Source organism: Bison bison, unplaced genomic scaffold, assembly GCF_000754665.1.
Source record: "Bison bison bison isolate TAMUID 2011002044 unplaced genomic scaffold, Bison_UMD1.0 scf7180017864325, whole genome shotgun sequence".
In the NCBI taxonomy this organism is placed as follows: domain Eukaryota; kingdom Metazoa; phylum Chordata; class Mammalia; order Artiodactyla; family Bovidae; genus Bison; species Bison bison.
Window position 1 is genome coordinate 4,899,880 of NW_011494897.1, and position 26,113 is coordinate 4,925,992.

At 41.6% G+C, this 26,113-nt stretch overlaps 1 protein-coding gene across 2 annotated transcripts in view; it reads left to right on the forward strand.

The window, feature by feature from the left end:
- ESRRG (estrogen-related receptor gamma) overlaps positions 1-26,113 on the forward strand; it is a 694,862-nt gene that overhangs the window by 1,169 nt on the left and 667,580 nt on the right. The window lies entirely within an intron of this gene.

Consider the following 26,113-nt stretch of genomic DNA (forward strand, 5'->3'; position numbering starts at 1 on the left):
AGTTCAAACCACCCTTTCCCCCTCAGAGCCCAGGCGCGGCATTTGGGGGGGTGGAGAAGGTTATGACTGAAAATAACCCGGGGCTCGGATCCGTTTGGCTGGAGATCTGAGCTCCAGCGCGGAGGTGGGGAGAGGTTAAGAATCAGCAAGCGAAGAACTGCGGCCTCGCCTGTGGCGCGCTCAGGGCTCTGGCCCCCGCTGATGAATTTCTGCCCCATCACCGATTTCTCCTCTCACGGTGGATGTCCCTGAATCCCCCTGTGGCCGCTCCCTCAGGGCGCTCAGTCTGTCTGTGGACAAAAGTGGTAGGGAGCGAAGACCCAGCCCCGGTCTATGGCAGTGCCACAGGGGGAACCCGACTTTGCAAAGTATGTGCACTCAGGGTTCCCGGCACAGAAACGGGGTCTGAGGCCTGTTTCCGGCTCCAGTCGGTCCCTGCTTCACTCCTGGGCTCACTCCGCAAGGACCATCTGGTTCAGACGGGACGGGGGCCACCCCCAACTGGCCCGGAGCTACCCGGATTCTCACCCCGGCTTGCCCAAAAGAGCTTTCAGAAACTCGACCGCCAAGTTAAATTCAGAGGCACTTATCTTCTGCTATCTCTGGGCTGCATGTGGGGTTATGGGTAGATGGCAAATTTATTACAACTTTACAGCCGGACACTAAGCGGCGGGGACCTGTAAATGTCGGAATTCGGGGGCTGGGGGTGCGGTGTCTCCACTCTTCCTCCGCCCCATTAGCCGACAGTAAGTGCCACTCAGCTCCCCTGGCACAGGTTCGGGGAAGCTTTTCTTATAAAAGGAAGAAAAACGATCAAAAGTAAGAAAGATGGAAATTAAAAGGAAATGAAAGAAAAGACGAGATAAAAGGGAAGGTGTGGTCTCTAGCTAGCTGTATCCCTTCTTATCTCCTTGGAAAAGAGCACGATGTTTCAAGAGCCTTGGCGTTAGCCCAAGAGCATCCACCTCCAGACCCCACTCCAAGTTCTCTGACCTTGGCCGGCTAGTGGAGGCGCGTCAGCCCGTGCTTTACCTGACACGCTTCTCAGCTTCCTCAGCGCTCAACCCTTAACCACATGGAAATTCCCTGTCCCCAGCGCTGGACGACACGACACGCTTTGCTCAGGAACTGGTCAAAGATGGAGAAGGCCCAGCGCGCCCTCTCAGCGAGTCTACTTTGGCACAGTATCTGAGTCCCCCGCAGGCGCGCGCAAAGTGCAGCGCTCTGGTGGGAGAGGAATGCTTGCCCAGATAATTTCGCCTTTAGGAATTTTGAGAATTAGCTGGGCTCCTCACCCCACCTCGCCCCCGACTTTCTGAAGGAATCCTAGAACTTGGGAGCTTCGGGGAGCTCAACGAAATAAAATAAACTTGTCCTGAGCTCTGCCTCAGTTCTCTGCGCTGCGATTCCCCCAGATCTTTCTAGTTCTCCCTTCTGGCTGCAGATTCTTTTCCATCCCTGACATTCCGCACTCTGCTTCTGTTTCGGGGCCTCCAGACTCCTGGGGATTTACCCTCAGGTGGAAATTCTAGATAGGAAAGACCCAAGTTCTCTTCCTCGGTTGAGTGAGAATGACCTTCCGACATCCAGACAAAAGAAGAGAATAAACTTGGTGTGTATGGAAGGAGGTGAGGGCAGAGAACGGGGAGGCCTGTTAGTGTCCAAATGAGCTTAGTTGCATGGAGGAAGAAATTTCTCTCTCTCCAAACAGCTCATGATTTCAAGGAACCCTGAAAAGAGAGAGGACTGGGGAGTTTCCTCTTAGAAATTCTTCAGATCAGTGATCTACAAGTGATGAGAGAGAAACCGTGGGGGAGAGGGGTGGCAGAGAAGGCCACCCATGCCTGCCTGCAAACAGGCTTTGCCCTTTTGGATGACCTTAGATCATGGTTGTAAACGGTGGTAACAGTTTTATGGAAAATCAGAGCATAACACCTGACAGTCCTCTTCATGGTGCCCTGAGCTGCTCTACTGGGTCATCTGGGGCCTAAAACTGGAGGTTAGGAGGAACTTCAGCAGCCCCCACCACCACCCCACCCCTTTCCCCAGATAGACCTGTGACTCTGCTGGGTATGTGTGGAAGGTTGTAAGCAGTGGTCACTTTTCCTGAAAACTGGAGCAATTCCTCTCCCTATGCTCATCTCCAGTCTTTCCTGGGTGAGTTATCCCAGGACTCCAGCCATTCCTAAGCTATGTTAGCAATTCCTAGCTTATGTGTTCTTTATAGAGACTTCTCTCAGGAAGAAGTGAACACTAAGAAGAGCTGAGTTGTGTCCTTTCAAGGTTTCAGTCTATTATAAATTTGCACGTCTCTGAGCACAAAACTGAGGTCTGAAATGTCAGTGGAAAGAGGGCTTAAGGAGAATCCAGAGAAGATCCAAGTGACTGGCAAGAAAGTTCCTTTAACTCCTTGCTTTCCTCTTCAGTTTCACCAGTTTAACTTCCTTTTTCTCTCTTAAGTGAAGGAATAGGATTCTCCACTTCTGTGACTGTTGTGGCCACGTGTTCATATGTATATTCTGGTCAAGGATTTTCAGAATTTGACCTGTAAAGTCTTCTGTGCACTCTTCCATCTGACTTGATTTTGACATGAAATATAAGCCTTTCTTTTCACCAAGTTCTTGTTCACCTTCAACAGTTGGTTTCAGTTTCTGTTATTTCTCAAATTTCCTTACAATAACATCCACGAACCAGATATGTTTAGCTTCTACGAGACAGGATTATTCCTTCTGCATTTCTCCAGGCAATTCTGGCTAAAACCGCCTTTGCTTTCACCTGAAAGGGATACTTACCTGAAGATGAAAGTGAGGGGCTTTTTTAAAACCCAAATTATCCAAATACTTGCTTTTCTTTTTTCTTCTGCCTGTTTGGAATAAACCCAGTCATGTTAACATTTAAATAGACATGTTGCAAATGACAAACATGGCTTTTTATGTAGACATTTTCTTCGAGATTTAAAAAGTCATGGCTCAGGTATTTAACATGATTTCAGGAAATTATATCTTTGAAATTCATTGACAGCTAGATTTATTTGCAGAATTTTCCATGCAACTTTGTCATGCTTGTTTACAGCTATATTCTCTGATCTAAGGGCATCTACCATCAACTGCTTCACAAGTATTGAGTCAAAGGAGATTTTTTTTTTTCCTAAATTCAAAATTCTTTCCACATTTCCCCTTGTTTCAGGTCAGGTAGTTGATCTGAAAGTTTGCAGCTCAGAAAAATTAAGTTTGGAGCATATAATAGATTCTACTGACCCATTTGTATAATCTCTGTTTTATTGTTAACATTTTGATAGTTAAAAAGATTTCTTTTGGGGAGCAAATAAATGTATTATTATATATATAGATTTATAAAATAAATATATATCTTTTTTTTTTCAGGGAGGCTTACTGAATGATTAGTTTTCCTCCAGATTCTATTTTTTTCTATCAGATATGTCACTGTTTTCTATTTATCTTGTGTAAATTAAGGAAAGACTCAAATTACTGACTTATGATAAATCATATCACTCTTCTTATCAGAGTCATCAGTATTCTGTTATTTTGAATTAAACATTTTAATGTCATTTTGAAGACAGAAGGTCCCACATATGTTCATTAATAGGAGCTGGCTAAATTGGTTAAACTATTGACAGGAAACATTTGGAAGTGGAAATGTAGCATTGGGAAAGTTGATGTTTTAATGGTAAACTGATGAACCAAGAATACCGTTCAAGAGCAAAAGCATTAATGACAAATGGCCCAGTGAAATACAGGAAATAGAACTTGTCAGCCACTGATCTTCTATATATAGTATTTCACTTTTAAACACTGTTTGGGCAATATATGAAGTAACTTTGTAGGGGAAAAGAAGCTCTTGCTAAGTACTGGAGACTCAAGCCAGTATTTTTTTTTAAAACGAGGTAAAATTTCAGATGCTGTAACATCCAACATTTTTTATTCTTTTAAAGCATACAACATAATGGCTTTTTACTACCATGCATCACCACTATTTAACTCTAGAACATTTTCATCACCCCAAAAGGAAACTCTGTATTCGTTAAGCAGTCTCTCCCCTTCTCTCCTCCTCCCGACCCTTGGTGGTCACTGAGCTGCCTTCTGTCTCTATGGATCTGCCTGTTCTGGACATTTTGTAACTGAAATTATTTAATATTTGGCCCTTTGTGCCTGGCTTCATTCACTTTGCCTAGTAGTTTCCAAGTTCAGCCACGTTGTAGCATGTGTCAGTCCCTCATTCCTCTCTACAGCTGAATAATATCTGATTTTATGGATATACCACATTGTGCTGGTGGGCACTTGGGTTGTTTCTACCATTTGGCTATTATGAACAATGCTGCTGTGAACATTCACTACAAAATTCGTTTGAACCCATTCAGCCTTTTTTTTTTTTCTTTTTAATTATCATGATCAAATTCATCTACCAAGAAATTTCAAATAGTCTTTTCTGTTTAAACACTATTCAGAATCTTCCTTTATCCTATGTTTTCAGATTTTTGCTGGCCATATCCTAACTCTGTGTTTAACTCTCTGAGGAATCACCATATTGCTTTCCACAGTGGCTATACAGTTTTACAGTCCTATTAAAAATGTCTAAGAATTCCAACTTCTTCACATCTTTGTCAACATTTATTTTATTTTCCATTTGAAAAAATCATAGCCATCCTAGTGAGTGTAAGTGTTATCTCACTGGGATTTTGATTTGCATTTCCCTAATGACTAATGGTGCTCAGTATCTTTGCATGTGCTTATTGGCCATTGGAATATCTTCTTTGGATAAATATCTGTTCATTGTCTTTGCTTCCTTTTCAGTTGCTTCCCTATTTGTCTTTTTGTTGTTGAACTGTAAGAGTTTTTGATGTATTTTGAGTATTAGATCCTTAACACACACATGACTTACAAATATTTATCTTTCCTCACATTCTCTGGATTGTTTTTCACCCTTTTGGTATTACCCTGCAGTTCATAAGAGTTTTTAGTTTTGATAAAGTCCTATTTAGTAGAAGTTATTTTAAACAATAGGTACATTCTTCATTCAGAGGGAAACAGATTGAACACAGGACCAAAAAAATTAAATGCTGAATCCTAAAAAAAAAAAAAAAAAACTGTCCTGTAATGCAAGAGAGCAACTTTACCAAATGTAGATTATCAAGGAGTGTGTAAAGTTACCGCTGTACAAGTGAAGGAAGCAGCTGTGGCTCCATTGACCTTTTTCTTTGAAGAAGTCCTGGGTTATTCAAGGTCTGATGAATGAGATCTTTTATCTTTAGATGACAGTAGTTTTTTTTTTAATTATCTTTATCAAATTCATCTACCAAGAAATTTCAAATAGTCTCCTCTGTTTAAATAACATTCAGGATCTGCCTTAAACCAACAACAACCAGGAAGATCAAAGAAAATGTTGCCAGGATGTTTCTAACCCAGCCACACGCAGGCTGTGTAGTAAGGTAATATACTTGTAAAGTTCCCAGGAGAAAGGTCTTGGAGTCATAGATGAGAGAAACTAAAGTATTGCAAAGCACCTTAACACAAAGAGGACGAGTATAAGTGGACATTGTTGAGTGCACAGATTTTGCCTGTTTTCTCAAATTGGCTGTTTTGAGATAATTAACTGATTTGAACCAGCTCTTCATTTAATTTCATTCTTAGTTATGAAGGAAGCAGGCTTGTGGTGAACATTGATCGACACATCTCTGATTCTGTCCCTCGAAAGTCTTGGACTGGATTCTGACATCTGCCATTTTATGGAATAACGTATTGGGCAAACCACTGGACTCTTTCTAAGTGTCCATGCACAGAGTTCTTGCATGATCCACATGTGTTGCTGTTATCCTGAACAGCCAAGAAGGATTCTGAGGGACACTCAGCCTCCTCCTCTGCAGGGTAACATCTTCACCCTACAGGTATCTGAGAGAAAAACAGAATAATACGTATTAAAATGATAAAGCTTTTTGAAGTTGTAGTGTGTGTTTCCTTGTTTGTGTAGCCCTTAAAATATACCAGGTATCGTCCGAAAACTTAACACATTAAAAAATTAAGTCCTCAAACAACCCCACAAGGTAGGTACTATTTCCCCTCATTTTATAAGTGAGAAAAGTGAAGCATGGAAATTTTATATAACTTGCCCACAATCATACAGTTGATAAGTAGCAGAGATAGATTTTTGAACCCAGATAGTCTGGCTCCAGAGTCTGTGTTCTTTAGACTGTATCATGTTGCTTACAGTTAAAACTTTGAGATTTCAAATGAAAATTGGAGTCTCTGCATTTATTGATTTACTTAGTGTTTATTGAATACCTATACTTTGTCATACTTCTTTTGAGACGTTGGAAAGTCTAGGAATGCTGGGGCTGCAATATTGCATTCTCTCCTGGCAACAGTCTGCAGCAATCCAGATAGTCTGCCATCTTTTGATGGGTTCACCCAACTTGTCTTGATTCATTCACTTGTTTGCCTGGGTGAGTCCTGTAGTTATTTACACTTGTTCCTGCTAACATGAGCCCCACACAAGGAAAATAGATCAGAACCAAAATATTAAACAGGAAGGCAATAATAAATATAGCAGATAAACATTTTGGCATGGATTTATTTTTGCAAAGTTCTCTTGCTCCTGTCATTAACTACAGATCCCATGAGCCAAAGAGATTAGTTGGGTACCCTCTGAGTACTCAAGTGGAGGAACAAGCCCTTTTAAAATTGAGAAGTTTAAAATCAAAAGAAAATCCAACACATGTGCAGAGAATAATATAAATTAATATGTGTGTGTGTGCTAAGTAGCTTCAGTTGTGTCTGACTCTCTGAGACCCTATGGATTGTAGCCCACCAGGCTCCTCTGTCCATGTATTTTCCAGACAAGAATACAGGAGTGGTTTGCCATTCCTTTCTCCAGGGCATCTTCCTGACCCACGGATCAAACCCAAGTCTCCTGCATCTCCTGCATAAAAGTGGATTCTTTACCACTGAGCCACCATGTAGGAAATTAAAAAAAAAAAATCCCACCAATTAGAAATCTTTAATCACTAGTCTTTTAGGCAGAGATCTTTCAGTTATGACAGAATTTGTTTCATTATTTTATACACAAAAGGTAAATAACAAACAATATCAGATCTACTCCAAAAAGTAGGCTTCAGAATATGCCACAAAGTTGGGAAACAGTCAACCCTATTTCCTGTGTTTTCAAAAGATTGACTCATGCTTATTCAACTCAGTGTAGTTGAGTAGTATTCATAGCAATTGCCCTGAGTGCTACAGGCTCCAAAAGAATCTTCTGAATGGAGAGAGAATTAAAGATGCCAAGTACTATGTTAATTGCATATATTCCATTGCATCCTAATTTTTGAGCAATGGTTAGTTATTATTCATGAGGACACTTGATAAGCAAGAACATTCCTCTTGTAAACATGCAGATACTAACCAAAGAGTTTTATTCTAGCCATTTGCCAACTTAAGAGTGAAGAGGCCATCTTTCAGAGGTCTGGTACCAAGCAGAGGGAGGTGTTTTAACATTGACCTGTGCACTGTGATCAGAGTCACATGGCTGAGCTTTCACCATGATTAGACCCATGTTGGGTCCACAAGTGTGAGTCAAATGTTCTGTGGAAGTTTGCCAGGTGGGCTGACATGGAGGCATACAGTACTGTTGGTTTAGCCCTGTTTTATTTGCTTTTAAATAATCAGCAGAAACCCTTTCTGTGTTGAAAACTTGCTGTGATTACTTTATTGAATCCTATAGAATGATGGTGAACTTGCTAATTCAATGTGCAGTGTATGTTGAGTACCTGCTGGCTTTCAATGTTATGAGGTGGGTGGGAAGGTAATAGACATACTATGAATCCCGTAGGGAGGACAGTGAGGCTTAGAGATGACTGCCCATGACCACACAGGTAGTAGGGCTGCAGATTTGGGCCTCAAACCCAGGCTTCTGATGCCAAATCAAGGGTTCCTCTTCCATGTCTCTTGATCAGCATTTCTGAGAGTGTGTTTCACTTGCACCCCTTCACAATGACCCAGGACATTTGTATAAAATGTAGAATCCTAGGCCTTGCTCTAGAAATACTGAATCCCCAGGACCCAGAATTGTTAATGGTCCCTTCAATATATTTATATACAGTTAACATTAGGCTTAACTGGTCTGTATACTAAAAATGTTGAAATATTTGGTTAGGTCAAGTTTTTTTTTTTTTTTAATGCAGCTTGTTTCTGAAGTCTTCATTGAATTTGTTACAATATTGCTTCTGTTGTTTATGTTCTGTTTTTTTGGCCATGAGGCATAAGGGATCCCCAACCAGGGATGGAACCGGCACCCTCTGCATTGGAAGGCAAACTCTTAACCAGTGGGCCACCAGTGAAGTCCCTGGTGAGGTCAGTTTGACACTAAGATAGTTGGAAGAGAAAAGAGAAATCTGACCACAGACAGTGAATGCTAGTGTGCTCTTGATAGGTGCCCGACAAACTGGGTTTTAAATAAGAGATTCAAAGAGATCTTCCCGTTTGGGGAGGTTGTTCTTATTGGAAGTATTCTATGTGGGCTTCCCAGGTAACTCTAGTGGTAAAGAACCAGTCTGCCAGTACAGGAGACCCAAGAGACAGAGGTTCGATCCCTGGGAAGATCTCCTGTAGTAGGAAATGGCAACCCCCTCCAGTATTCTTGCCTGGAGAATCCCATGATTTAAATAAGAGAGTCAAAGAGATCTTCTTGTTTAGGGAGGTTGATCTTATTAGAAGTATTCCATAGAAGTGTGATTTTTTAAAAAATCACTGTTTTATAAAATGTGTTCTATAGGACCCTACTTCTATAGGATAGTCATTCATTCAGCAAATATGTACTAAAATGTGAAGTGCTATGTCAACAGTGAAGGAACCCTGACTTTATGGAACCCCATCTATTGAGGAAAGATGGTAGAGATGCAAAGTTTTCTTAGCAGACACATTTGTAAAATAATGGCTTTTACAGATTATTTCAGAAGCAGGTACACTTCAGAGCCTCCCATGTACCTGATGCGTGCTGTGAATATCTAAGACAGGACTGTTGAAAGTGGTGTTTTCCAGATGTATTACAGCATCCTTCAGGTGAAGGTTACCTCCTAGGTCTAGTGCTCCATGGAACACCTTCTGGATCACACTCTTCCTACACACTGTGGTGAGATTCTGTTTCCTTGGAAGGCTCAAATCTGTGGCACTGATAGAGACAGGGAGTGTATTGTAGAAGTGGAATCCCACTGCACCTCTAGCCACCAGAGTAGTAGTGTTCTGATAGCCTAGTGAGCACTGGGATAAGCAACGAGCCGACTTTGGCCGAAGAGCTAGCATCCAGGGATTCAGATCAGCTTTGGGCCATCTTCATAGGTGGCTGGGGTGTGGATTTGAACATGGGGTGATCCCTGGATGTGTCCCTGGTCTCTCAGCTAAGGAATGGTGAAAGCAGAAGAGATTCTAGCATTTCTGGGGCCCATTTTGGAGCATTGGGTGTGGGAAGAGTCGCATTAATGGAGAGCACGTGCCACTTTCTTTCCTAGAAAGAAAGCTGGATATTACTGGAGGACCACTCAGCCTTTGACTCACTGCGTGTAATCAGATTAATTTGCTGAAAAAGACCTCCTTTCTATGCGTTACCCACTTTTATCAAAATAGTTGTTGGAAAAAGGAAAACATAGGCCTTTTCAGTGGATTGCCTAAGTCCAGTGATTCCTAGCTTTGGTTTTTTGTTTTTTCTTGTTCTTTTTCTCAGACACTTGCTCTGTCTAAAAAGAACAAAGTGGCTTGGCTCAGATAACTCACAGGGGTGAGTTCACCTGATGGATGGATTTAAATAGTTTGGATGTTGACATTTATCAGATTACCCAGAGAACTGCCACATCACCACCTTGATTCATGCATGTGGAGAGTCCTTAAAGAAACCTCTTCAGAATTGTTTGCTTTTCTTAGTTATCATAATATTGAAAGATATGTTGCTTTATTGTTCATTAAGTACGCGCTTTATTCCATATTACCACACATAATTCCACACAGATATACAAAATAAAGAAATGGAGCAATTTCTCAATAATTCAGATAGTCATCACCTGAGTATATAAATACTTAAGACAGACTCCTCTGTCCCCCTTTTTCCAGAGTTGTCTGATTAAATATTCACCTTTTCATTCTTTGTGAGGGGATATCAGATCTCTTAAGTGCTGGTGTCTTGAACTTAAAGTCTAAATTTAGTTTACTCTTTTAATCACTTTGAGTAAGAGGAGTTAAATGCAATTGCTATCTTCAGGGAGGTTACAGCTTAGGCTGGGAGGTAGTCAGGAAGGGTAAAAACAGACATTGCTATGATATCATACAGCTATCTGGTAGGTGCTCCACGAAGAGTTTTAAGCATGGTGATGGTGTTTCAAAGGCATTTAATCTGGCCATGAAGAATTAGGAAGAGCTGACTCCAGGAAAATTGCTGTGAGGTTGGTCTTTAAAAATAGGTAGAAGATGATTTGGTGGAGTAGAAAAGAGAAGAAGAGTTTTGTATATAAGGCAAGAATATGAATAAAGACACAGAAATGGGAACATATAAGGCATATTTGGGACACCAAAGAAGTGTATTTAGGGGAGGAAGAGGGGAAACCAACAGAGAAAAATATAAGACATGGGGGCTTTGCTGGTCCAGGGGCTGAGACTCTGTACTCCCAATGCAGGGATCCTGGGTTCAATCCCTGGTCAGGGAACTAGATCCACGGGCTCCAACTCAGAATTCACATGCCACAACTAAGACCTGGTGCAGCCAAATAAATTAGAATAAATATTAAAAAAAACATTATTGAGGGTCTCTTAGCTGTGATACACTTAGGTATATCATCCATCCAATTTCACTTTTCATCCTTGCAGCAAGCAGGACAGATCACTTTTGAGGCTGTTGTTCGCCAAGATTCCTGTACCATTTCCATTGTATAGCGTTTCTGCTGGGAAGTGACTGCCAAGGTGGGTACCATGCTTCCTAGGTCCCTTTGCATTTGTTGGGGCCAAATGATTGTTCTCCACATTGAGATGTGGATACAGCTTCCAGGCTGACATGGTTAGGAACACATGTGCCCTTTCCATCATGGACTATAGAAAGAAAAAAGCTGTAAACAAAGGGCTTCAAGATCTTAGGGGAGGGAGAGCCAGTGCCTGGAGGAGCCTGAGTCCTACTCAACATGCAACCAGACTTCACATAAATGGGAAAGAAATTAAGTCAGCTACTGAGATGTAGAGATTTATTTTTTATAGAAGCTAGAGCTACCTTCATTAATACAGTTATTATAATAGGCTTATATAACACAGGCTCGTAGATGTAAGTTACTCTAAATCCCTTAAAAATAACAAGTGAGGCCAGGATTACAAAGCCAAGTGTGTCTTCAAGAGTGTTCTCTTATTCTATTCCCGTGTCGCTGTTGTTCAAATATTCATTTATTATTATTATTATTTTAACTTGGTTGCAGCACCTGGGATCTTCTTGCATCATGCAGAATATTTCATTGTGGTGTGTGGGCTTCTTCTAGCTGTGGCCCACGGGCTCAGTAGTTGGGGCGTGTGCGCTCAACCCCACAGCATGAGATCTTAGTTCCCTGACCAGGGGTGAACCCTCGTCCCCTGCATTGTAAGGCAGATTCTTAACCACTGGACCACCAGGGAAGTCATTATTCCCATGGTTTTAACAACTATCTCTATGCTATCAGTTCTCAATTGTTGACCTAGAACTCCTTTTTTTTTTTTAGGTCCAGACTGGTGTAGGTGGCTGCCTACTGCCTATGTTGTTTGGCCCATAAATAAGGCTCCACTATACTATAGATTAAATAAGTTATTTTCCCCCTAGAGTACTATGGATTAAGTAAGTTTTTCCCCCTAGAGTAAGTTTGAAAATTTCTTCCCCTTCTAATGGAATGCTTGTCTGGGCTGTCTGCTTTACTGATCCTTTGGTTCTTTACCTAGGGTCATCTAGCCCTCCTTTAAAGGGTTGTCTCATTGGCACGGTTAAAGTTAACCCACTTCCTGGTTTTCTGAAAAGAAATGTGACATAAGCAATTTTCTGAAAGCAAATGAGAGGTTGCACGCTTTGGCTCCTCTTCCATTATCAAGAACTTGGTCACAGGGATGTAGGAGGGCTGAACAGTGTGGTCACTGGTAGCTGGTTTTGTGCTCAGCTGAAACAGTACTGGATGGAAGAGGAGGAGGATTTTGCAGGACACCAATCATTCTGGCACAAGACTCTCAGCTTTAAATCCACTGGGCCTGGACTTCCTTGGTGGTCCAGTGGTTAAGAATCCACCTGCCAATGTGGGGGACACAGGTTCAGTTCCTGGTCTGGGAAGATCCTACATGCTGTGGAGCAACGAAGCCCGCGCTGCAGCTACTGAGCAATGCTCTAGCGCCTGGGAGCCACAGCTACTGAAGTCCATGTGCTTAGGACCCGTGCTCCCCAACAAAAAAAGCCCCCAGACCATGACTAGAGAAAGCCTGTGTGCGGCAGTGAAGACCCAGTGCAGCCAAAAATAAGTAAATAAAATCTTAAGAAATGTGAAAAAAGAAAAATGTTAAAAATCCTGCTGAGTTTAGAAACACACTCATCCGTCTACCCAAACTGACTTTGTATCTTGTTTTCTCTTCCCTGGTTAATGATCACACTACCCTCCCAGAGGCCCAGAGACCAGGGTGTGATATATACCCTGACTTATTCTTTTACCTTACTCTCCATTGCTAGTTGTTCTCATCTCTCAAGTATCTTTTGAAAGTGCCCACTCCACTTAATGCTTTTCTACCACCTTGCTCTGTGTCTTCGGCGTCTCTCCCGGAGACTTGTAGAATGTCCTCCTCATTGGTCACCCTGTCTCCAACAGCCACCTAGCAAGGACATCCTTCACACTACCATGAGAGTGATTTTTCGAAAATGCAAATCTGATGATCATTTTACTCCCTTTTTACAACCCTTCAGTGATTTCCCATGGCAAAAGTCCAAATTGCTTTGCAGTGCACAAAAGGCCCTCTGTGGCTTCGTCCCTGAATCTCTCCACCGTCATTTCTGACACTTGACTGTTCTCCTCCCCCAAACAGATCACCCCCACGGCTTCAGTTATACTGAGCGCTGCCAGCCTGTTTCATTTCTTTGTTTCTCTGCTCATGTGTTCCTTCTGCCTAATGAATGATTATATATTTTTCAAGACCCAACACAGCTGACACCTTTTCTGTGACACTATACTGACATTTCTCCACTCTTTGCTTATTGTTTCATTTATTCCATGAATAAATGTTCTGTTTATTGATGATCTGTCCCTTTCAGACTCATTGTGTTAAACATTGGATGTGAGAAGCAGAAGTAGGTATGATTCCTGTCCTTGTGAAGCTTACAGTCTAATGGCAGAGTTGGACATCAATCAAATAGTGCCACAAACAAACGTAAGGAAATTACAACTGTGACAAATGCTATGAAGAAGGAAAATGAATATATTGATCAGCCCATTGTAGGAGAATTTAACCTTAGTAAGGGAATATAGGGGGCTTCCCTGGTGGCTCAGAGGTAAAGAATCTGCCTGCCAATGCAGGAGACACAGGTTTGATCCCTGGGTTGGGAAGATCCCTTGGAGGAAGAAATGGTAACCCTCTCCACGATCCATGCCTGAAGAATTCCATGGACAGAGGAACCTGGCAGGCTACAGTTCATGGGGTTACAAAGAGTCGGACGTGACTTAGTGACTAAACAACAATAGTAAAAGGTGAATTAGCCAGGTAAGAAAAATCGCTTGTAGACAGAGGTTACACAATGTATCAACACTAGGTTAGGAGGAAATTTGGGATTGTACCAGAGAAAAAAAGCTTCTTTTGACAGCGTTATCCTTGGATGGATCTGAAAATTAAACAAAGACATACTAACAGGAAAAAAGCACATACACTTATTTATTGTAAATTTGATGTGACATGGGAACCTTCCTGAGGAAATGAAGACCCAAAAGTGCAAACTGACCTGAATGGTTTCCTGGGCTTGCTGAAGAGTGGGAAGTCAAGGGAAGGTGTGAGAGGGCAAAGAGCGTGAGATAAGTGAGTAAACCGGAAGAACTTAGCAAGGGGTGTTTGTTTGGATTCTTCTTGGTATCCCTCCGTCTTGCAGACAAGGATGTTCCTTCCCTCTGGGCGTAGGGAGGGTCCTTCTCAAGGAGGAAGACCTACTTCAGGGGAGAGGATGATGAAGGGAGGTTAAGGGGGCCTTTCTGCTTCTTCCATTTTCTCAAACTCCTTCAGCTTAAAATATTCAGCGTGCCAGGACACCATGTTTTGGGGTAGCACATCCTGAACCCCATCAGGTTAAGGACTGAATAAAGACCAGTGCAGTGGAGGCATTGGTTTAGGAAATGAGGTACAGAGTGAGGCAGGAGAAGGAAGTGGAGACAAGGCTGTGAAGAGCTTCATAAGCCTGTTAAGGAGGTTTCTCCTTATTTAAGTGGAATGGAAAGTCATTTAATGTAAGATAAGATGTAATCAGTTTTTGGTTTTTTTTTTTAAGAATTCATTCTGGCCACTGTAAGAAGAGTGAGTTTGATGGTCAACTGAGTGGATGAGGCTAGAGTTGTTAGTTCAGGCTAGAGATACTGGTATATTGAATTAAGTTTGTGATAGTGGTGATGAAATAATTCATATTTAGGATTAGAGATGGTAGCTGAAGAAGAAGGAGATATGAAGAATGATCCCCATATTCCTGGATGGAGGATAAAGCTAGTCATGGAGAAAAGAAATATACTAGGAGAAAACTAGCTCAGAGAGAGGTTGAATGTGAGCTGCCTTGGAGATATCTAGAAGGAATCATTTCCCTGGATGTTCAGCATGTTTCCGTTGCTGCACGCGTGTGTGTGCGTGTGTGTACGTGTGCACACACGTGTTCATTCACTTCAGTCATGTCCAACTCTTTGTGACCCTATGGACTGTAGCCTGCCAGGCTTCTCTGTCCATGGGATTCTCCAGGCAAGAATACTGGTGTGGGTTGCCGTGCCCTTCTCGAGGAGATCTTCCCAATCTAGGAATTGAACCTGTGTCTCCTGTGTCTCCTGCATTGCAGGTTGATTCTTTACCGCTGAGCCACTTGGGAAGCCCTGTAGCTTCACATATGCTACATTATAATTACCTTCGTGCTTCTCTTTGATAGCTCAGTTGGTAAAGAATCCTCCTGCAATTCAGGAGACCCCAGTTCGATTACTGGGCCAGGAAGATCCCCTGGAGAAGGGATAGGCTATCCACTCCAATGTTCTTGGGCTTCCCTTGTGGCTCAGCTGGTAAAGAAGCCACCTGCAATGCGGAGACCCGGGTTTGATCCCTGGGTTGGGAAGGTCCCCTGGAGAAGGGAAAAGCTTCCCACTCCAGTATTCAGGCCTGGAGAATTCCATGGACTGTGTATGTATAGTCCATGAGGTCACAGAGTCGGACACGACTGAGCGACTTCACTTTCACTTTCATGCTTTAAAATGTTGTGTTAGTTTCTGCTGCATAGCAAAATGAATCAGCCATACATATACATGTATCCCCTCCCTTTTGGGCTTCCTTCCCATCAGGTCACCACAGTGCATTCAGTAGAGTTCCCTGTGCCACACAGTGTGTTTGCATTAGTTACCTATTTCATATACAGTATCAATAGCGCATATAATAGTGTCAATCCCAGTCTCCCAGCTCCTCCCATACTCCCTTCCCCCTTGGTATCCATATATTGTCTACATCCGTGTCTTTATTTCTGCTTTGCAAGTAAAATCACCTATTTCATTTTTAGATTCCATTATATGTGTTAATATACAGTATTTGTTTTTCTAACTACTTCACTCTGTATAACATTCTCTAGGCCCACTTACGTCTCTGCAAATGACCCAATTTTGTTCTTTTTTATGGCTGAGTAATACTCCATTGTATATATGTACCACATCTTCTTTATCCATTCCTTTGTTAATGGAAATTTAGATTGTTTTCATGTCCTTACTATTGTAAGTAGTGCTTTTATGAACATTGGGGTACAGGTATTTTTTTGGAATTATGGTTTTCATGTTATTCTTTCTTATATCCTCAGTACCAATTATTGTAAATTGCACATATTTTCCCAGTATATATTTGTGAATAAATGATCTGACTCCAAAGCTCACACAGTTCCTCCCATGCCAGTAACAGAGGCAAGAAAATACTAGAAAGATAAGTTGAGGCTTAGTTGTAGTAATTTAAATCCCTGGCTAATAAGTTACATTATGACACAAAATATAATTAAACCTTAAGTTTACAGCTGGTTTCCAACCCAACGTTTGTTTCAAATACTGCTTGTGTTATTTTAAAAACCATATAATGTTTACTCAAGGGACATTCTCTCCTGAGTAAATCAAAGCCAGTCAAGCTATAAGAATAACACAGAGATGATGCTCCAGAAATGAACTGTGTCTTTATGTGGCAGGACTAAAAGAAATTAGAATGAATCTACAGAACGAGGGTTGGCAGAGACAAAAGAAATGTAACCAGGCCTATTGATTTTTTCACTCTCTTTTTCTTTTATTTTGGAGGTTAGCATTCAGTCATTAGGGCAGATCTAGAGAGAGATTTGGACATTTACATGGTCCATTAATGGGCTGTTTTCACAGCATGGATGTGAAGCATATTCGCTGTTTCTTGGAGTCAGAATGACAGAACAATATTTTGAATCTGCTGAATTTAATCCTAATCACACAAGCAGCCTCTGTGGTGAAACAAAGCTAAGTCTTTACGTTCCCTGTGAAGTGGGCCCCTTAAAACTGACTCCTGTGAGACCTTGTTTGAACTCAGTTTGTACACGATAATGAATGGTGTGTTTAGTTTCATTGACCCAGACCAGGGTGAGATTTTTCTACTGTAATCCTGAAATTGGAGAAATCATCCCTTATTGTTTTATTGGAAATCTACACTTCTAAGGCCCCATGCCTGTCTTACCCCATGACATAATGTAAATCATCGAGGCCAAAGTGTGTGTTTTTCTCACTTTGTATGCTTTTTTGGTGTGATTCTTTCCTTTTCTTTGGATGGTGGTACCATCCTTTTCTAATGTGAGCAAAGGGGAGAGTGGTTGGCTTGAATGAACTTCAGAGTTCCTTCTTGCCCATTTTAGTGATGAGAATCAGAATTGAGTAAGTATCATGTCACTGATGGCCCAACCATATTGATTTTATTGACTGGCTATGGCAAACTTGACTACGTATAGCTGCAGACTCTGAGGCCAAATCTCTCTAGTACAAAAGGTAGATCTGGCAGTTACCCAATATCTTCAGGCCACAGAGATGGTCAAGCTGAACGCAGTTGTTAGAACTGTCAGGATTTGCATTAAAAAGTTTAATAGAGTGATTTAGAGTCCAGGATCCAGAGTCAGACTTCTGGGTTAATTTCTTACTTCAACCATTTACCAGTGGTGTAAACGTGTGCTTGGTGTTACGTCACTTCAGTTGTGTCCTATTCTTTGTGACCCTATGGGCTGTCGCCTGCCAGGCCCCTCTGTCCATGGAATTTTCCAGGCAAGAATATCAAACTGGGTTGCATGTCCTCCTCCACAGGATCTTCCTTACCCATCTCAGGTCTCCTGCATGAGCAGGTACATTCTTTATCAATATCACTACCTGGGAAGTCTGGTATAAAGTTAGTCCAGTAATATAACTCTTTGTTTCTCAGTCTCCCTATGTTCAAGATGATGTTAGTAATACACTTATTGCAGTGGGTAATTGGAAGAATTAAAAGCACTAATGTAGATGAAATGCTTTGAACAGTGAACTATGAGCTTTGGCTCATAGTAAGTGCTAAATAATTTCTTGTTTGCTTCATTAGGAAGATGCTAAAGGTGTGGGCTTTATAGAGACAGAGGTAGATTTGTGAATGTAAGGTCAGCTCAACTTTTGGTAAAATGAAAATAATTTGAACTTTTTGGTGAAATATTAAATGTACATCATCTACTTGACCTTTAAAGCTGAATTATTTTAGAGATTGATTTCTACAAATATGCCTTAAAGTATTATAAATATCAAAAAATAATCCCAGAGGAGTTGAAGACACAGGTGTCATTAAGTGAAGGTTAAAGACCTCAAAATGATTTAGTTTGGTGAAGACAAAGAAAAATTACCAGACTGGACCTAGAAATAAATTTATTAACAAGTTAATAAATCCAGCTATTTATTGAGTGCTTTGTATATCACAGAAAGTGAATATTTAATTTCATTTAATTTTTTAATCATTTAACTCCTGTTAATCACAAAATTCCAGGAAGTTGTTATCTCTATCTTACATATAACTCACCTGAGACTCAGAGAAGTGATGTAGCTTTTTGTGGTTCCAAAGCCATTTTGTACCAGAATCCAGATTGGAACCCACTTATGACAAACTGCAAAGCCAGTATTTTTAACTTCTATGATGAATTTCTCTCAGTCTCTATATTGTTATTTATATTATAACTATCATCAACATGGCATTTAAAGCACTTTAAATGCTCTTTGAGCTAAGCATTCTTGACATCTCAATTTTACAGATAAGAAAATTGAAACTTAAATGGATTGATTTGCCCAGGATTATCCAGTAACTGCATATCCCATTTGTAAGACTGCAGATTTTCTAATTTATCTACAACCATCCAAGACTAGAGATCCTTTAAAAAAAAAAACAAGAACAAAACCACCTTTGTATTGTATGTTGGCGTCTATAGCTGATTAACAGTATTTTGATAGTTTCAGGTGTGCAGCAAAGGGACTCAGCCACACATATATGCGTGTACCCATTCTCCCCCCAACTCCCTGTTCATCCAGGCTGCCACATTACATTGAGCAGAGTTCCCTATGCTTTACAGTAGGTCCTTGTTGGTTATCCATTTTAAATATAGCAGTGTATACAGGTCCATCCCAAACTCTCTAAGTGTTCCTTCCTCTCATTCTTTCCCCCTGGTAACCATAAGCTCATTCCCTAAATAAGACCAGAGATTCTCATCAATTCCATACTTACCACCAACCCAGGGGGCTGGTGTTGGTAGGGACAGGAGAGTCAGCAGAAATAGCAACGGAAAAGCAATTCAGAGAGGAGGTAAAGCAGCAAGGATTAGGGTAGGGGGAAAACACAGAACCATAACTATTCTACACTGTCTCTGCAAATTAGGAAAATCTCTGTCTTGCTTGTCACATTCTCAGTGACACGATGACCAACTCCTTTTATTTTCTGTGTTTCATTAACGATGCCAAAATTATAACAAAATATCTTTGTTAGGCTTTAATAAGAACATTTTGACAGTTTGGCTGTTAAAATACTAAGGGCGTATGGGGAATTGCTTTCCCTCTAAGTTGGTAAAATATGATATTCATTTTCTCTATTACCATGTCATATTTCAAGTAAGCATCATTAGGGTCAAAACATTTAGCTTTTTGATTAAATATTGTCAGTAAGTTTAATAGATCCTATAGAAGCCATCTCACTTCTTTAAACACTTCAGGAAAATCATGGATTGTTATTAGTTTGGTTTGAATTAGTAGCAAATCATTATACTCTATTTGGGAACTTGCCAATGAGATGACAGCCAGAGTTAGGACCTGCCAGCGATCACTGTTATCCATGGTGATGGCTTTATACATTCCTCTCAAGATAATTAAGATATTTATATCCATAAAATGGAAGAGTGCCTATCTTAATCTATTTTATCTATAGCACCTCCATAGAATCTAGACATTTTAACAGGCTAAGCAGGGATCAGGATCTTGGAAAAAACACACATTAATAAATTTTTCGTTCAGTCTTCCCTCCCCTTTTCTACCCACTTACACCAAAAATTACCATTAAGAAATTGTCCATGTACTGGAAGTCAGCCTTCTCTAAGTTCATTTATTCATCAAATTTATATGGAGATGCTATCAAATATCAGAGACTGTTTGGGGGTGCTGGGTAGTGAATGAACCAGACCAAAACGCGGCTCATGGAGCTTAAATTCTAGTGGAGAGAGAACGAACAGTATAAGTAGGTAAATACATAGGATATAAGATTATGTTAGCTGAAGTGAAGCAAAGAAGGAAGAGAAGGGGATATGAAATGTTTGGGAGGGTGAAATTCGGATCAGGCGAAGAAGGAAGTTATCCATGAGGAAGCAACTTTTGAGTGCAGACCTGAAGGAAATGAGGAAGCCAACTTTACAGGAGTCTGGGCAAACAGCATCTCAGGCAGAGGGAAGAGCAAACAGAGCACTCGTGGCGGGGGCATGAGCCCCACGTTAGAGCGAGTAGGACAGCGGAGCTGGAGCGCAGTGAGCAGGAACTTGAGTGTAGGAGAGGCGAGAGAGGTTATGGGGCTGATAGATGCTGTAAGTCAGAGTTCCTAGACTCTGACTTCCTATGATGCCACAACCAGGAGGGCGGAGGCAGATAGGGAGGAGCCGTTCTAGAATACGCACGGATGGGACTTTTTTTCCCTTTCCACTGAAGTTTATTGAAATCTAACTACATGGCAGGCACTATTCTCTACTCTGAAGGCCCGGAGAAGAAAGATAAATGTATTTCCCTCAAGTGATACAGCCTGGTAGAGGAGACAGAAAAGTAAACACTCAAACATGCTGCACTCTAAACTTTCTTTTCCCAAGTGCGAAGTTTTACATAAGTAGGAACAGTGCCCATCCCCACCCATATTTACCCTAAAAGTGACAGGAAGGCTGTGTGAACAACGCCCAGCCGTATTTCCCCCAGGGAAAGATCACAATGACACACAAAGGGACCCCTCTCATCCAGCAGAACAGAGTGACTGCCTTCTTCCTCACTTCCCCACATGTGACATGTCTCCCCAGAGAAGAAGCTGCTGCTGCTGCTAAGTCACGTCAGTCGTGTCTGACTCTGCAACCCCATAGACGGCAGCCCACCAGGCTCCCCCGTCCCTGGGATTCTCCAGGCAAGAACACTGGAGTGGGTTGCCATTTCCTTCTCCAATGCGTGAAAGTGAAGTCGCTCAGTTGTGTCTGACTCGTAGAGACCCCGTGGACTGCAGCCTACCAGGCTCCTCCGTCCATGGGACTTCCCAGGCAAGAGTACTGGAGTGGGGTGCCATTGCCTTCTCTGAGAGAAGAAGCAGTTAATTGTAAAAAGCTTTCAGTTAATTGTAAGAAGCTTTTAGATCTCCATGCACAAGTGACGGTGTACTACGGGATATCTATGGGATAACGGTGTTCTTGAAAAGTTGTATATAAACTGAATTTGGGTCCAGTGAGTTCTATTCAGAATGAATTCTAAGACATTAGTCATGCCAAAAACAAAAAGTCTATTAGAACACAAACCATCTTGTGAAATGAAAAGCACCTTGTGTTTCATTAAAGCTAAATTTTCTCACCCTGACAAAGTAAGAAGATAGCTGTACTTAGACACCTCAATCTGGGAGTGCTCCTTTTTCTTCAGTCTTGCCCAAGTTACTGTGTAGCAAGAGTATGAGATCTTTTTTGCTGACAAGTTAGAACTGTCTTCTGCATCCCAGTCAGGGGCATATTGGTTATTTTCTTCCAGGTTCTTCTTGGTTATTTTCTTCTACCTAGGACTTAATTGCACTTTCATATATCCAACTAGCAAGAAACTTCAAACTTTTAACCATCTTTACTTTTTGTGGTGTGACATAAGGAAAGATCCCTGCCTGATCTGTGTGGTAGGTTTTATCTTTAATTAGTTTTAGAAGTTCAACTCTCTCTCTCAGTCCAAATTCTTTTTTTTTTTTTTGAATTTATTGTAAATTAAAAAAAAAATTGGAGTATAATTGCTACACAATGTTGTGTTAGTTTCTGCTGTACAACAGCATGAATCAGCTGTTAGTATACATTTATGCCCTCCTTCTTGAACCTCCCCCCGCCATCACCCCTCTGCGTCATCGCAGAGCACCGAGCTGAGCTCCTTGTAGTATACAGCAGGTTCCCACTAGCTATCTATTTTACATGTGGTGGTTTATATATGTCAATGCTACTCTCAGTTTATCCCACCCTCTCCTTCCTCTGCTGCATCTACAGGTCCATTCTCTCCCTCTGCATTTCTATTCCTGTCCTGCAAATAGGTTCATCAGTATACCATTTTTCTAGATTCTACATATATGCATTAATATATGATATCCTGGTGGCTCAGATGGTAAAGAATCTGCCTGCAATGCAGGAGACCCAGGTTCAATCCCTGGGTCGGGAGGATCCCCTGGAGAAAGGAAGGGGATCTAGTATTCTTGCCTGGGAAATCCCACGGACAGAGGAGCCTGGCAGGCTACAAAGAGCCAGACATGATTGAGTGACTAACACTTACACTTTTGATGTCCTGGTTCCACTTTTGAATCGTTTTTTTTTTAAAAAAAAAAAAAAAGGCCCATGCTTGCGTGTGAGTAGCTTTCTCGCCCCCTTGCCTACTTGTGCAAGGTTGGGAGTCTAAAGACCTCTTCATTTTGTCTTGTCTCTGACCCTTTCATCTCATCTGGCAGCCCTTCTACCAATACAATTCTCTTGAAATATATGGGTTTCTCATGACTTACTGGCATTAGGCTATTAGTCAAAAACCTCACAGACGTAACTCTTCAAGGTACCTCCTCCTCTGTCTTGAGCCCTGGGTGAAGCTGCTATAGAAGAACACTTAAGATGCTTAGAAGTTCTGTTGTTTCACAGAGAAGGTCTATGACACTTGCTTGTGGAACCTTCGAAAGCTCTTTATGTAGCTAAATGTTTCTGTGGAGCCCCATGTCAAATCTCTCTGAGGCCTTAACAAAGACTCTATGTTTGATCTTTCTCTTGAGGCAATGAAAGATTTCTTACTATGAGAATCCTTTTGAGAGCAACTAGAGATGAGAAACAGTTTTCTTTTGAAACACAGCAAATCCTGGATCTCAATTCTGCTAAAAAAGTATTGAATAGTTTTCCCATGAACCCATCCTTCTCTTCTTGAGTTTTATTAAAGTCCCCTACATATGAGCCTTCAAGTTGTGAGCTTTCAGAGGTGTGGATGTATTATAAACCTGTTACAGTACAGCACTATATAGCTATAGCTGATTGTGTTAATTGGGTACCTAGGCTACTTTTGTTGGATTTAGGAACAAGTTGAACTTAAACGCATTCTCAGAACAGAACTTGTTCACAATGTAGGGGACTCATTGTATACAAATCTAGAAAAAGCCAGATAGTGCTTTCAAACTGTGCCTGAAACTCTTACTCATGTCCTGGAGATCATTAGGCTGTCTTCTATTGTCTGTATTATTGTAGGCAATTATTTGCTCACTGTTCTGCCTATATTTAATTCAGGTGATCTTTTCTCAAGGCTTCCATGTATTTTCCTCTCTGTCCTTCAAGTTCTCATCTCCTTGAGGCCCTTCCAGCTTTCACTAACCATCTCCTCAAGGCCTTAACAACCAGTGTCTGCTGCATGGTCCCAGAGTCAATGTCACAGGTTTTAGATTTTTTAGATAGAGTCCCACTTTTGGAAATGGTCTACTCCAGCTACACCTGACTATGTGAAAACTCACTTAGTACTTAGTGGCTTAGAACAACCACTTTCCAAATAAATCAAAATATTGATTTATTTATAGCTGATTTACAATGCTGCAGTAATTTTTGCTGTACAGGATAGCACAGTGATTCAGTTATATATATACACACACACACATTCTTTTTCATATTCTTTTCCATTATAGTTTATCACAGTATATTGAATATAGTTCCCTGTGCTATACATTTGGACCTTGTTTTTTATCCATTCCATATATACTGGTTTACATCTGCTAATCCCAAGCTCCCAATCCCATCTCCCCTCCCCACTTTCACAACCACAGTGTTTTGCTCATCAGTTTGTGGAACCGGAATTTGGAAAGAGCTCAGACAGCTGGTGCTTGAGGTCTCTTCTGCAGCGGCCATCAGATATAGCCTAGGACTGGTTACCTGAAGCGATCCAAGTGGGTCCCTCTCAGGGCTCACAACTGATGCTGGCTGTTGTCTAGCAGCTGAGGTGGGGCTGTCAGCCTGAGTGTGTGTGTATGGCTTTACCTTATGGCATGACTTCCTATAAGCATGATGACTAGATTCTCCGGGGGAATGTCTGGGGAGAGAATGTTTGAAGAGACCTAGATAGAAACTGCAAAAATTCTTATGGCTCAGCTTTGGTAGTTCCAGAAGGTCATTGTTGTTGAATTTTAATAGTCCTTATTCAATGGGTGGAGCTATTTTCTCTAAATGAGAAAAAAACAAATATTTTGTGGCCATCTTTAATCTTCCACACTGATGATCAGAACCCTCCCAAACTATCCCCCTTTGGGGGAAAATATTGGCAGCATGGATGTGTGCTTATTAGAACCAGCAGCTAAAAAGTTGGGAAGTTTTTCAGGGGACTCTGTGGCCCAGGGGGTGGTACCTAAGGAATTCTGATTCAGAGAAATCTTCTAGCTAGAAGCTTTTTGCTCTGAAAAAGTTTGTAAGTGTATGAAATGTTGCAAACCTTTAGAAGCTGCCTTTCTTTTTCTTCTTTGATTTAATCATATTGTTCCGGTCATTTTGAACGCCGAGGACTAATCTGTATATAAATTTTTAAATGGTGTGAATCCCTGTCGGGATGGTCCATTTTTTAAGTTCAGCTGGACAGTCCACCCTATTTTACAGTCTCCAGCAGGACTCAGTGACCTTTTAACTGTAGTGTATCAAAATCTTGACCTTTTGTTTTGGAGAGCTGGGTATTAAGAAGGCTGGCACGGTCATACCCCACGTGGGAGGCAGGGTGGCAGGCTCCTGAGGTGATGCCATCCATGCAGGCTTAATGGTTCTCCAGGTGTGTGCTGGAGGGGGAGAAAGAAGAGCACCTCAGACAATTTATTCGAGCCTGTCTTTGTGTCTTCTTGGTGTCCTGGCCTCCAGTGATAGACTTCCATCTTACTTTTTAAATAGGAACCTCACCCTAGGATACTTCATTGGATGGCTGCACACTTGGACAAAAATCAAGACTCTTCTGGAAGAACTTGGGCATTTCCCTCTAAGCCTCAATGGCACTCATGAAAAGATGGGTGGATGTATGACTGAGTCATGGGGAAGACATTACAGCCAGGAGTTCCTTGGTTAAATTCAAGATTGGAAGCTTGCAATGGTCCAGAAGCTGAAAATTCACAGAAAAAAGTCAGTCAGTGATTTCCTGGAGTCAACAAGAAGCTAGGCTTGGAAGCTGAGATCAAGAGAAAGGCAAATGTTTGCTATGGTTTTGAGCAAGCTGAAGCTCTGTGAATCAGGAGCACAAAGTGGAAAAGGCAGTCATGTACTGGAAGACAAGTTGAGGTGGTTTGAAGGGATTTCCTTAACACAGGTGGTGGAGTGGTTTCAACTCACTCTCATCAACTGGTGGTTGGTGTTCAGAGCGCTATGTTGAGAACAATTCTGAGATCCAGTTTGGTGTGTTCATGAAAGGGTGCCACGATTAATTCACTGTGTCTGCCACGGATGCCTCGGCTGGGTGGGGTTGGCAGCCTGTGTGCCATGTGGTTGCCATCTGTGGCCGAGCTGATGAAGAGGAGGCTGGCAGCCGGACTCCGGGATGTGGCTGTGGACGGTTCTCTAGGGAGCAACAAAGTAGGCTAGGTGAAGTGGCTTGGAATTGGTGACCAATTGGACACGGATGAGTTACCCTTTAAAAAAGTCAGAGTTCACCCACCTCGACTTGAAGACTCTTTAGGAAGGTGATATGTTCTGGAAGCCAGAAATTAAAATTTCTTAGAATTCACCAACACCAGAGCTGTGATTCATGCACTGCGGCTGTTTTGCAGCTAGCCTATTTGATTCCCCACCACACCCTTTTCTTTCCCCACTCATGTTTTTTAACTTTGCTGACTTCACCTAACTCGGTCCCCTATTTTTTTTTTCCTTGAACATCAGATGACTTTAGACTTCCTACCACTTAGAGTAGCTTCCCTGTTGGCTCAGATGGTAAAGTGTCTGCCTGCAATGCCGGAGACCCAGGTTCGATCCCTGAGTTGGGAAGATCTCCTGGAGAGGAAATGGTAACCCACTCCAGTACTCTTGCCTGGAGAATCCCACGGACGGAGGAGCCTGGTAGGCCACAGTCCATGGGGTCACAAAGAGTCGGACACGATTGAGTGACTTCACTTTCCAGTACCTGGTTCCCTTGGCTATGAAG